General features: G+C 39.3%; 1 long non-coding RNA gene across 1 annotated transcript in view; it reads right to left on the minus strand.

Annotated features, from left to right (window-relative positions):
* Positions 1-6788, minus strand: part of LOC309709967 — a 264832-nt gene extending 258044 nt beyond the window's left edge. The window contains exon 1 of the long non-coding RNA XR_014277647.1: positions 6716-6788. This is a non-coding gene — a long non-coding RNA (uncharacterized lncRNA). The remainder of the gene's footprint in view (positions 1-6715) is intronic.
* Positions 6789-9145: the final 2357 nt, after the last annotated feature.

Raw genomic sequence — 9145 nt, forward strand, 5'->3', positions numbered from 1 at the left:
CCATCCAAATGGCACAGCAGAAATTGAGACGCATCAGACCAGGCAATGTTTTTTGCTGTTGTCAAAATTTTGCGAGCTTCAGTTTCCTGCTCAGTGTGGTCTTTTCATGCGGTAGCCCATCTGCCTCGTGGTTCAACATGTTGTGGATTCAGAGATGCTCTTTTGCATACTTTGGTTGTAATGAGTGGTTACTTGAATTACTCTTGCTTTGCTATCAGCCCAAAGCAGTCTGCCCATTCTCCTCTGACTTGTGGGAGCATTTTGGCCCAGAGAACTGCCACTCACTGGATTTTTTCTCTTTTTCAGACCATTCTCCGTAAACCCCAAGAGATGCCTGTGTTTGGAAAATCCCCAGTGATCAGCAATTTCTGAAATACTCGGCTCATCTGACACAAACAACCATGCAGTGTTCAAAGTCACTTAAATCACCTTTCTTCCCTGCTAGGTTGCTCAGTTTGAACTTCAGTAGCTCATCTCGACCATGTCTACCTGCTTAAATGCACTGGTGTTACTGCCATGTGATTGGTAGATTAGATAAAAGTGGAAAGTGGCTTTTGAGTGTTAGCATTGGGTATTAAACTGCAGCCAGGTTATGATCGGTTCCGGTTAGTACAGGTAGAAATCGATAATCTGCCTACAACACAGGTCAAGCTCACAGATTACCATTGTTCATGCCAGACAAAATGCAATATGAAAAACAGCAACAACAATTTTGGTTTTCATAAGTAGCTAATTTCAGAAAAACAACTACATAGCATGTTGTTTATGGCTATGCGTTTGGGGCGTTAAATGTAAATTTGGAGACCAGACAGACTCCTAACATTATAAGGACACGTAAAAGCCTTAAAGACATACAGGTATTCACCTTCTTTGGAAATGTGATTCTTTTTCTTTGCAATAGTGATAAAAGTTTGTAGAGTTTGCAGGGGGAAAAAAGTTTGTTCTTCTGTTTTTAGAAGAAGCGGAGCTATGAAAACCTGAAGAAAGAGAAATTAGTAAGATGGAAAACTGCAACACAAGAAGCACAATTTATACCCACAATACAATAAATGTGGAGGCTGTATTTGAGTAAAGATGGATGTTACATGATTGGAAACTAGTTCTATATCACTGTTATGAAATATTTCAACATTACATTATTATTATTGTTTCAAATGTTCAGAGTGATGGTAAAAGCTATAAGACGCTCACCCTGCCAGCTAATTGGTAGAGCTTAAAGTGGATATTGATCTCTTTTTATGTTTGACAGAAAAATAGCCAAACAAAATCATGTTAAAGGTGCTTGTTGTAGTTCTTATGCAAAATGTAACTAAACCCTTCAACAGGTTGAAAGTGCTGTTCCCTGAAAACTCTGGGTTTTCTTATCCACATAGAAAGCTAATTTAAACCATGAGTCAGTTACCTCGGTAACAGACTCTTGAGTAAGACAGAGTCCTGTCAGTGGGGGGGGGTCAGAATTCAGGGTCATCACATGGATCGTGTAGCCTTAGTGCTTAGCAGGCAGCTGGAATGTGTGTTGATCACAGGCAGACTTTCTTTTTAACTTCTTACCTTTTAAAATGCATCTAAAACTTCTGTGCTGCTATATCTCTATGGCATAGCTAGCGTATGTTGCTAACTTCTGGAACGATTGCAAGGTACCACGATCCAAAAGATGGCCCACTGGAGTGAACCGCGATGGCACGACCCACAGAGCACAGAAATCTTTACAAACATTATGATCCCATTTACATTTTTTAAATTTGACATGAGTGTCAGGCAGTATAAAACTCGAACTTGACACAGTAATTACTTTTTTAAATAGCCTAATCTGTATGGAGCTTTATGCAGATAAAACAATAATCAGTGAATAATCATTTATCATGCTATAAATTCCCCACAGTTTTTTATTCCAGGCTGCTGAGACATTTTTTTCAACCACAGATGACCAAAATCAGTCGTGCTGACCAAAAGTCTACATATCTACAGTCTTATTTGCAGTAGCTACCATCTGTATTGTGTCCCTGTCAAATTACAGCTGATGAGACTTTAAGAAATTTAACGTATTCGGCGTGATTCCAGCTCGACCCATTGAGTAAAAGTAACACAAACACGAGGGTCCAGATTGAAAGACATTCATATTCCTCCATTCATCGGATTAAAAAAGAGATTCTGCTCTTTAGTTACCTGTTGCCATGGTGAATCATCGGCATCAGAGCTCTTCTGATGAGTGCTTTCTTTCACTAGTCAACAACTTGTTTAACTCAGAGTTGACACTGAGGAGCTGGGATCAACTAAAAACTCTGAGTTTCCATGTCTGCATTAATCAACTCGAAGTTTATTTGTAGACTCAGAGTTTGTTCAACCAGCTTCCTGGAACGGGGCCCAGATGTGTGCCGATGTTTACAATGACATCTACAAGAGGTTTTGCTTTTTTTCAATGTCAATAAGACTGTGATCTTACCAACTTGCCTGGTCATTTAGTGCTTCCGCTCACTACACCATCTTGTGGTACAAACCGGTACTGCACAAAAGTACAGCCGGGCCTTAGCTCAACTTAAACTGATATCACAACACGCAGATGCGTTAGACGTGAAGTCACAGCAGCAGTTACTTCACAGATGTTGCATTTAGCTCACTGTAGATATATTATCAGTGTTAATACACAACATCTGAAACTGATGGGAGGGATACCCTGCACTATAACACTGAGTATTCACTTGTTTCCCTAGCTGGAGGATGCTAAGACAGGATCAGGTCGTTGTGTTAACAGGAGGGGTCAACAGTCAGGGCCACTTGAGGACAGCCTATTGAGTGCTTCTCTGGTACGCTTTCTGCGCTAATGGAAGGGTCCAGAGCTGTCAAAATATATTTGTGCACAAAGCCTAAACAAATGCACAATCCCTCAGAATGAATAATACAAGGACAGGAAGCTTTGGACAGACAGCCGTGTCACAACACTGACTTGCAACATCTCCAACAGAGTCAAACAAAAAAAGACAGATGAGGAGCTCGCTCAATAAAAAGACCATTAGGGCTTCTTGACGCGGCGTAAGAATGACAAACATGATTGAAAACCGCTGAAAACGATATCCACAAAACAAAGAGTTATCAAAACATTTTCCCCACCGGTCGCTCACGCTTTAGAGGCGCTATGTGAAAATGTCATGTTTGTGTAAAGGTTTTCTGGATTCTGTCGTTTACAATCGCTGTCTTCAAAGCTGAGATGTTGTTTATGAGGCTCCGGGGCTTGTGAAAAAGAACGCGCTGGCCAACGAGCTTATATGACTAACATATTTTGCCACAAATTGAAATGCTGTTTTATGAAGTGACCAATATCCAAAAGAGCTGTTCACAAGACTGTGATAATTGCTCACAGTTTTACAAAAGCATTTGAGATTCCACATTACTGATTTGGTTGAACATAATGAAACTGTTCATTCATATATTTTGTGCAAAGGCCATTTTTAATTTAATGTTTTTGATCACAGTTCACAGCTCATAAAATCAAGTCTGTTAATCTATTACAGTATTTCTATTATTTTTTTACATACACTTGTGTTTTCTTGTGAAAGGTTTGTTCATGTGTGCACCCAAATCTTACCTGGGGCTCCTTTTCCATGGAGGCGATCATACCTGCAGCATTGCCGGGGTATTACTGTAGCTCAGGCTTTGATAACGACCTTCAGCTCATCTTTATTTTTGGGTCAGGTGTTTCTTACCCTCCACAGATTCTCTGTGGGGTTCAAGTGAGTTTGCTAATCAATCAAGAAGCAATAACATGGGCAGCAATTGATTTGAGAGTCGTCTTTTGGCTCTGTGGACTAGTGCTAAGTCCTGCTGGAAAAAGAAATCAGCATCTCCATAAAGCTTGTCAGCAGGTGGAAGCATGAACTACTTTGTAGTCTCCTGGTAGATGGCTGCACTGACTTTGGATGTGATTAAACACAGCTGAGCAACTGCCACCAACAGACAGCAGAAACTTCACACTGGACTTCAAACACCCTGGATTCTGCGCCTCTCCATTTTTCCTCCAGACTTGAGGATGAAGTGCAAAATTCAAACTCACCAACCACTTGATTACACTGCACAGCAATTACACATGCAGACGTGGTCACAGACCTGCTGAAGTTCAAACGGAAGATCAGAATGAGGAAGAAAGGGAACTGTCATGACTTTTATCTGAAAAGAGGACCACAGAGCAGCACTCCTGTTCTTCTCCTTGGAGATGTTTCTGACATCGTCTCTGGTTCAGGAGTGGCTTGATAATAGAAATACGAGAGCTGCAGCTCCTTCCTGAAGATGGCTGTGCATGGTGGCTCAATACTGTAACACCAGCCTCAGCTCAGTCCACTCCTTTTGAAGCTCTCCCAAGTTCTTGAGTCAACTTTATTTGACAGTCCTCTTAGGCTTTGGTCGTCCCTGTTTCCCTTCCAGTCAACTTTTATATCAATGCAGCCCTCTTATCACAGCCCACCTTTTCGTTAATGCCATTCTGTGGTTTATTCCCCTTGTGGAGGGTGTCGATGATCATCATCTGGTCAGCTGTCAAGTCAGCAGACTTCCCTATGAGCCTGAAAAAGTGTTTACAGTGTTTATACTGTATTAATTTTAATTACAAATTAAATATTCTAATAATTTGAGATTCTTGAATTTCTGATTTTGCTGAGCTGTAAGCCACAACTTAAAAACAACAAATAAATAAAGCCTTGAAATTTTTCACGAATAGAGAATTTAAGAAATTTTATCTTTTTTGGAAATTTTTTCACAACATTCTTTTTTTTCTTTTCCTTTTTTTTTTAAATATAGAAACTTTCTTAGTGTTACTTGTGAACTAGTCAGACTTTGTTCCTACTATTTCTTTCTTTGAAAAACATTAAATACTGAGGAAAAACAATTCCAGGCTGGGATTTAGAGAAGGGCTTCATTGTTTTTGTTTTTGATGAAATGCCTCCATTCCTCACTGAGACAACAGCGCATGTAGCCAATGCAAAGGGAAGATTTTGTGCACAAAGAGAAACTCAGATGGCTGATTCAGGACCAAAGCAGACACACAGACGATGGAGAGTGTCCAGATTTGAAGAAATACAGACCTAATAGCAGAGATGTAAATGATTACTTTTTTCAAGTAACGAGTAAAGTAAGGGATTACTATTGCAAAAACGGTAATTAGTAGAGATGGACCGATCCGATATTACGTATCGGTATCGGTCCGATACTGACCTAAATTACTGGATCGGATATCGGAGAAAAATAAAAAATGTAATCCGATCCATTAAATATCACGAAAGCACCTCACAAAACTTGCAACACGCCGTAACTCACCTCAGAACGTTCGAGCAGTATGCATCACGTGATAGAGCGGCTGTGGCATGCGGGACCTGTGGTGGTCTGGATAGCATGTGGAGCTTCGCTAGCAACCCGGCATTTCATCTCCGACAAAGTTATCCCCGAGAGAAGTAAAGCAAGTGTGTAAGTCCATCTCTGAATGTTTGTAAAGCATTCCTGCGTTAAGCTTAACAAGCGACTGCCTCTCCTGCTGCTACTTCAATGGTGAAACTGCTTAACGATCAGCTGATCAGCTTTTCTGTCGCGAGCCTGTCTCTCTTGTTTGCTTTTGGCCCACTTTGCACCAGAAAGAGGAAACCAGCGGCTGAACAACAGCAGCACGTTTAAGCTTGATCAGCTGTTGTTAGAATTTATTTATTATTACTTTCTACTCCAGGATCTTTTTCTACGTAGCTGATGCTGGTAACTGTGCAGGGGCGGATCTAGCAAAGTTTAGCCAGGGGGGCCGATAGGGCATTAACAGGGAAAAGGGGGCACAAAGACATACTTTTCTTTCTTATTCTCATTTAAAATGTCTAGTTTTTAATAAATAATTATCTGACACCCAAAGTTTTAATTTGATGTAAAATGAATAGAAGTCAATTACTGTATATAGTGACTATTAAGTCTAATATATATACCCTAGTAAGCTATAGTACTTTTTCCTTTGGGAAGGTACCATCTGTGCAGTCTGCAATTTTGTTGAAGAAAGATGTTGAATCTATTTAATATTTCTTGAAAAATAATTGATTTCTGTGCATTTTTTTTCACACTGCATCAAATTAAGGTTGATTACGTCGATTAAGCATCATGAGGTGGAGCGTGAGGGGTGGTTCCCTATTTTTTATTTATTTATTTTTGTTGTTGCTGGGAGTTGGAACCCTATTAGTTAGGTTGCTTAATATTTATGCTAAGTACTCTTTAAAATACCAGAATAGGGAGGATGGTGTAGGTTTAAGTTTATTAGATTGATCAGTATTGCTGAACTATGAAATATTTTTTTTTGCATACAGGTATAACAGAATAGCTTTAGTGTAGTTGTTGTTTTAAACTTGAGTATGAACTTATACAAAATGCAGCAAGATATTTAAAAAACAGTTTTGTTGATTAAAAAACACTATATTGGATTCATATCGGTATCGGCAGATATCCAAATTTATGATATCGGTATCGGACATAAAAAAGTGGTATCGTGCCATCTCTAGTAATTAGATTACCGTTACTTTCCCGTAGGAACGCTGCGTTACTGCGTTACTAAAACCGTTATTTTCTGCGAGAATGTCTCACGACAGTGACGTAAGCGAGTGCGCCGTTAGTGACAACAGCTGTGTGCAGATCAACTATGAATCACATATCGATTGTGGGAGAGAGTATGAGCGTGCAGCGTTTAAAGCGTGGAAGTACTGACCTTACTTTGAGTTTGATTCCATAAAAAGTGACAAAAACATTAGCGTCCATCGTGCGTGGGAAGAAAACTTTTTACAGTGAAAAAACCCCCTAAACTTCCAAGCAAGCAGCAACGACGTAATGGGAAACTCACAGAGAAACTCGCGGATTCTTCAACTGACCGCGGCACACCTGCACCAGGGTAAACCTCCGCCTACGCCACTCCTGCTTTACCGGTGAAAATAGAGCAACAGGACCGCTGAGTCTTTGACTTTATTTATTTTCTGCTGTGTTTTACTTGCAGCTATTTGAAAGAGTGAGTGTAATGTGCTGGAACGTGCAGAAAATAGGTTTAAATATTAAACTAATTTATTCAAGTCAGAGAATGTTGCATATAATAAAATTTTTGCTTGATGCATAAAGTTAAAAGATTGAAACTGATAAAACAAGTAAAAAAAAAAGAGACTTTTCCATTTGATTACATTTTGTATGATGGATTATGTAGAAAAAGTAGAATTGGGCTGAAAGATCTATCGCTTTATCACCTCTTTAGGTTGTAAATCGTGTTTTTAAAAAGTAACTAAGTAATTAATTACATTTGAAAATAAGTAATCAGTAAAGTAACGGGATTACTTTTTTGGGGAAGTAATCAGTAATTAGTTACTGATTACTTTTTTCAAGTAACTTGACCAACACTGCCTAATAGGCAACACTTACAGATACAGTGTGACACAAGACTAAAACTTGTAGACTGATATTAGAGAATGAAAAACATAAATGTTAACTAACTGCTTATCTGGGCTTTTCCAGTGGAGACGGAGTCAAAGGGATTGGCATCACACTGGGTGTTTAGAGGAAGAGAAGGAAGGAGGGAGAATCGTCTTGTGGGTTGAGTGGGCAGACGTCACATCAGGGTAAAAAGCCAGCGTTTCCTTCACAGGCAGGCTGAGGCGGGATTAGGGCCTGCAGGCGGAGCTCCTGTCCGTTTTCTAAACACGCCTGCTGGTCGTGTCGGTCTGTTTGTCACTTCTGGAGTCGTGATTTGAACGAACCTTAATAATGTTTGGGTGCTTCAGTCAAGACACACTGCAAATAATCAGTGCTGGAAATATAATGCGTCAGAGAAATGGAGACATTAAGAAAACATGGTAGTCACTCCAGGGAAAGAATTATTAGGCCAAGAAGCATTCCCAAAGTTGTATGTTGTTGGTGCTTTGAATGTTATTAAGTAATTTATATTAATATTAAATTTGAGGATTCCAGGTCAGCTATATCGCATGTTTATAAAAGCAATTAATCTACGAAATAGTTCAATAATGATCTGCATTTTCAAGTGGAAAACTCATCACAGGGTGATAAATGGACTCTGCAGTAATGACCAACAGTGAATTGAAAAGAATGTCACTGACTTCCACAATAAACAACTTACTGAGAGTTACTGTAAATGATGCACTGACCGGACTCACATTACATGATTTCTTAATGACAAATTCCTGCTTATTAATGGATTTAAATTTGCTGCAGTTTTGTTCATGATTCTTTTGGACAAAGACAGTTTCTGTGGTTTTGCTTCTGTACACCAACACAATGGATTTTAAACCAAGAAATCAAGATGTGATTGGAGTGCAGATTTTCAGCTTTAATTCGAGGGGTTTTACACAAGTATCACAGTAACTGTTTAGGTTACATCCTTTTTTTATTCACAGTCCCTCGTTTTCACAGACTCAAAATTCATTGGACACCCGGACATGATTTTAACTATAAGGATTCTTTTTTGTACTTGCATGAAAAACCTTTGTAGTCACTGACTGCCTGAAGTCGAGAACACAGGGACATCATCAAATGCTGATATGCTCTTATAGGCCTAGACTGCCTTCACATTCAGTTACTGCTTGTGTAGGTGTTTCTACATTCAGTTTTGTGTTTAGTAACTCAAAAGCATGCTCTGTTGGTTTTAAATCAGGTGACTGATCTGGCCATTGAAGAACATATCATTTCTTTACCTTGAGGTTGCTTCTGTCTGATCAGTTTAACAGCATTGGACTGAATATGATCAGAGAGTATCATCATCAGTTAACACCAATGATCTGGTTCCACCATCAGCCATACACAACCATGCCATAACACTGCCTCCACCACGTTTGACAGATAGTGTGGTGTCTCTCCATACTTTTTCCTTCTCCCATCATCCTGGTACACGTGTACCTTTGTTTCATCTGTCCAAAGATTTTATTTTCAGAACTGTGCACTCTTTTAGGTGGTTTCTGGCAAAGTCTAATCTGGCCTCATTGTTCTTAACATAATTTGTAGTTTTCGCCTGGTTGTAATCCCGTCATTGACATTGTGTTCGTGACTTGGTTAGATGTTGTGAAGCTATTATTCCTAACCATCAAAATAATTCTGTCATTATGGTTTTTAAAGCGTTTTTGTAAGCCGAGTTGGACACTGGATT

The sequence above is a fragment of the Aulonocara stuartgranti genome (assembly GCF_965226115.1).
Source record: "Aulonocara stuartgranti genome assembly, chromosome: 7".
NCBI classification, from domain to species: Eukaryota; Metazoa; Chordata; class Actinopteri; order Cichliformes; family Cichlidae; genus Aulonocara; species Aulonocara stuartgranti.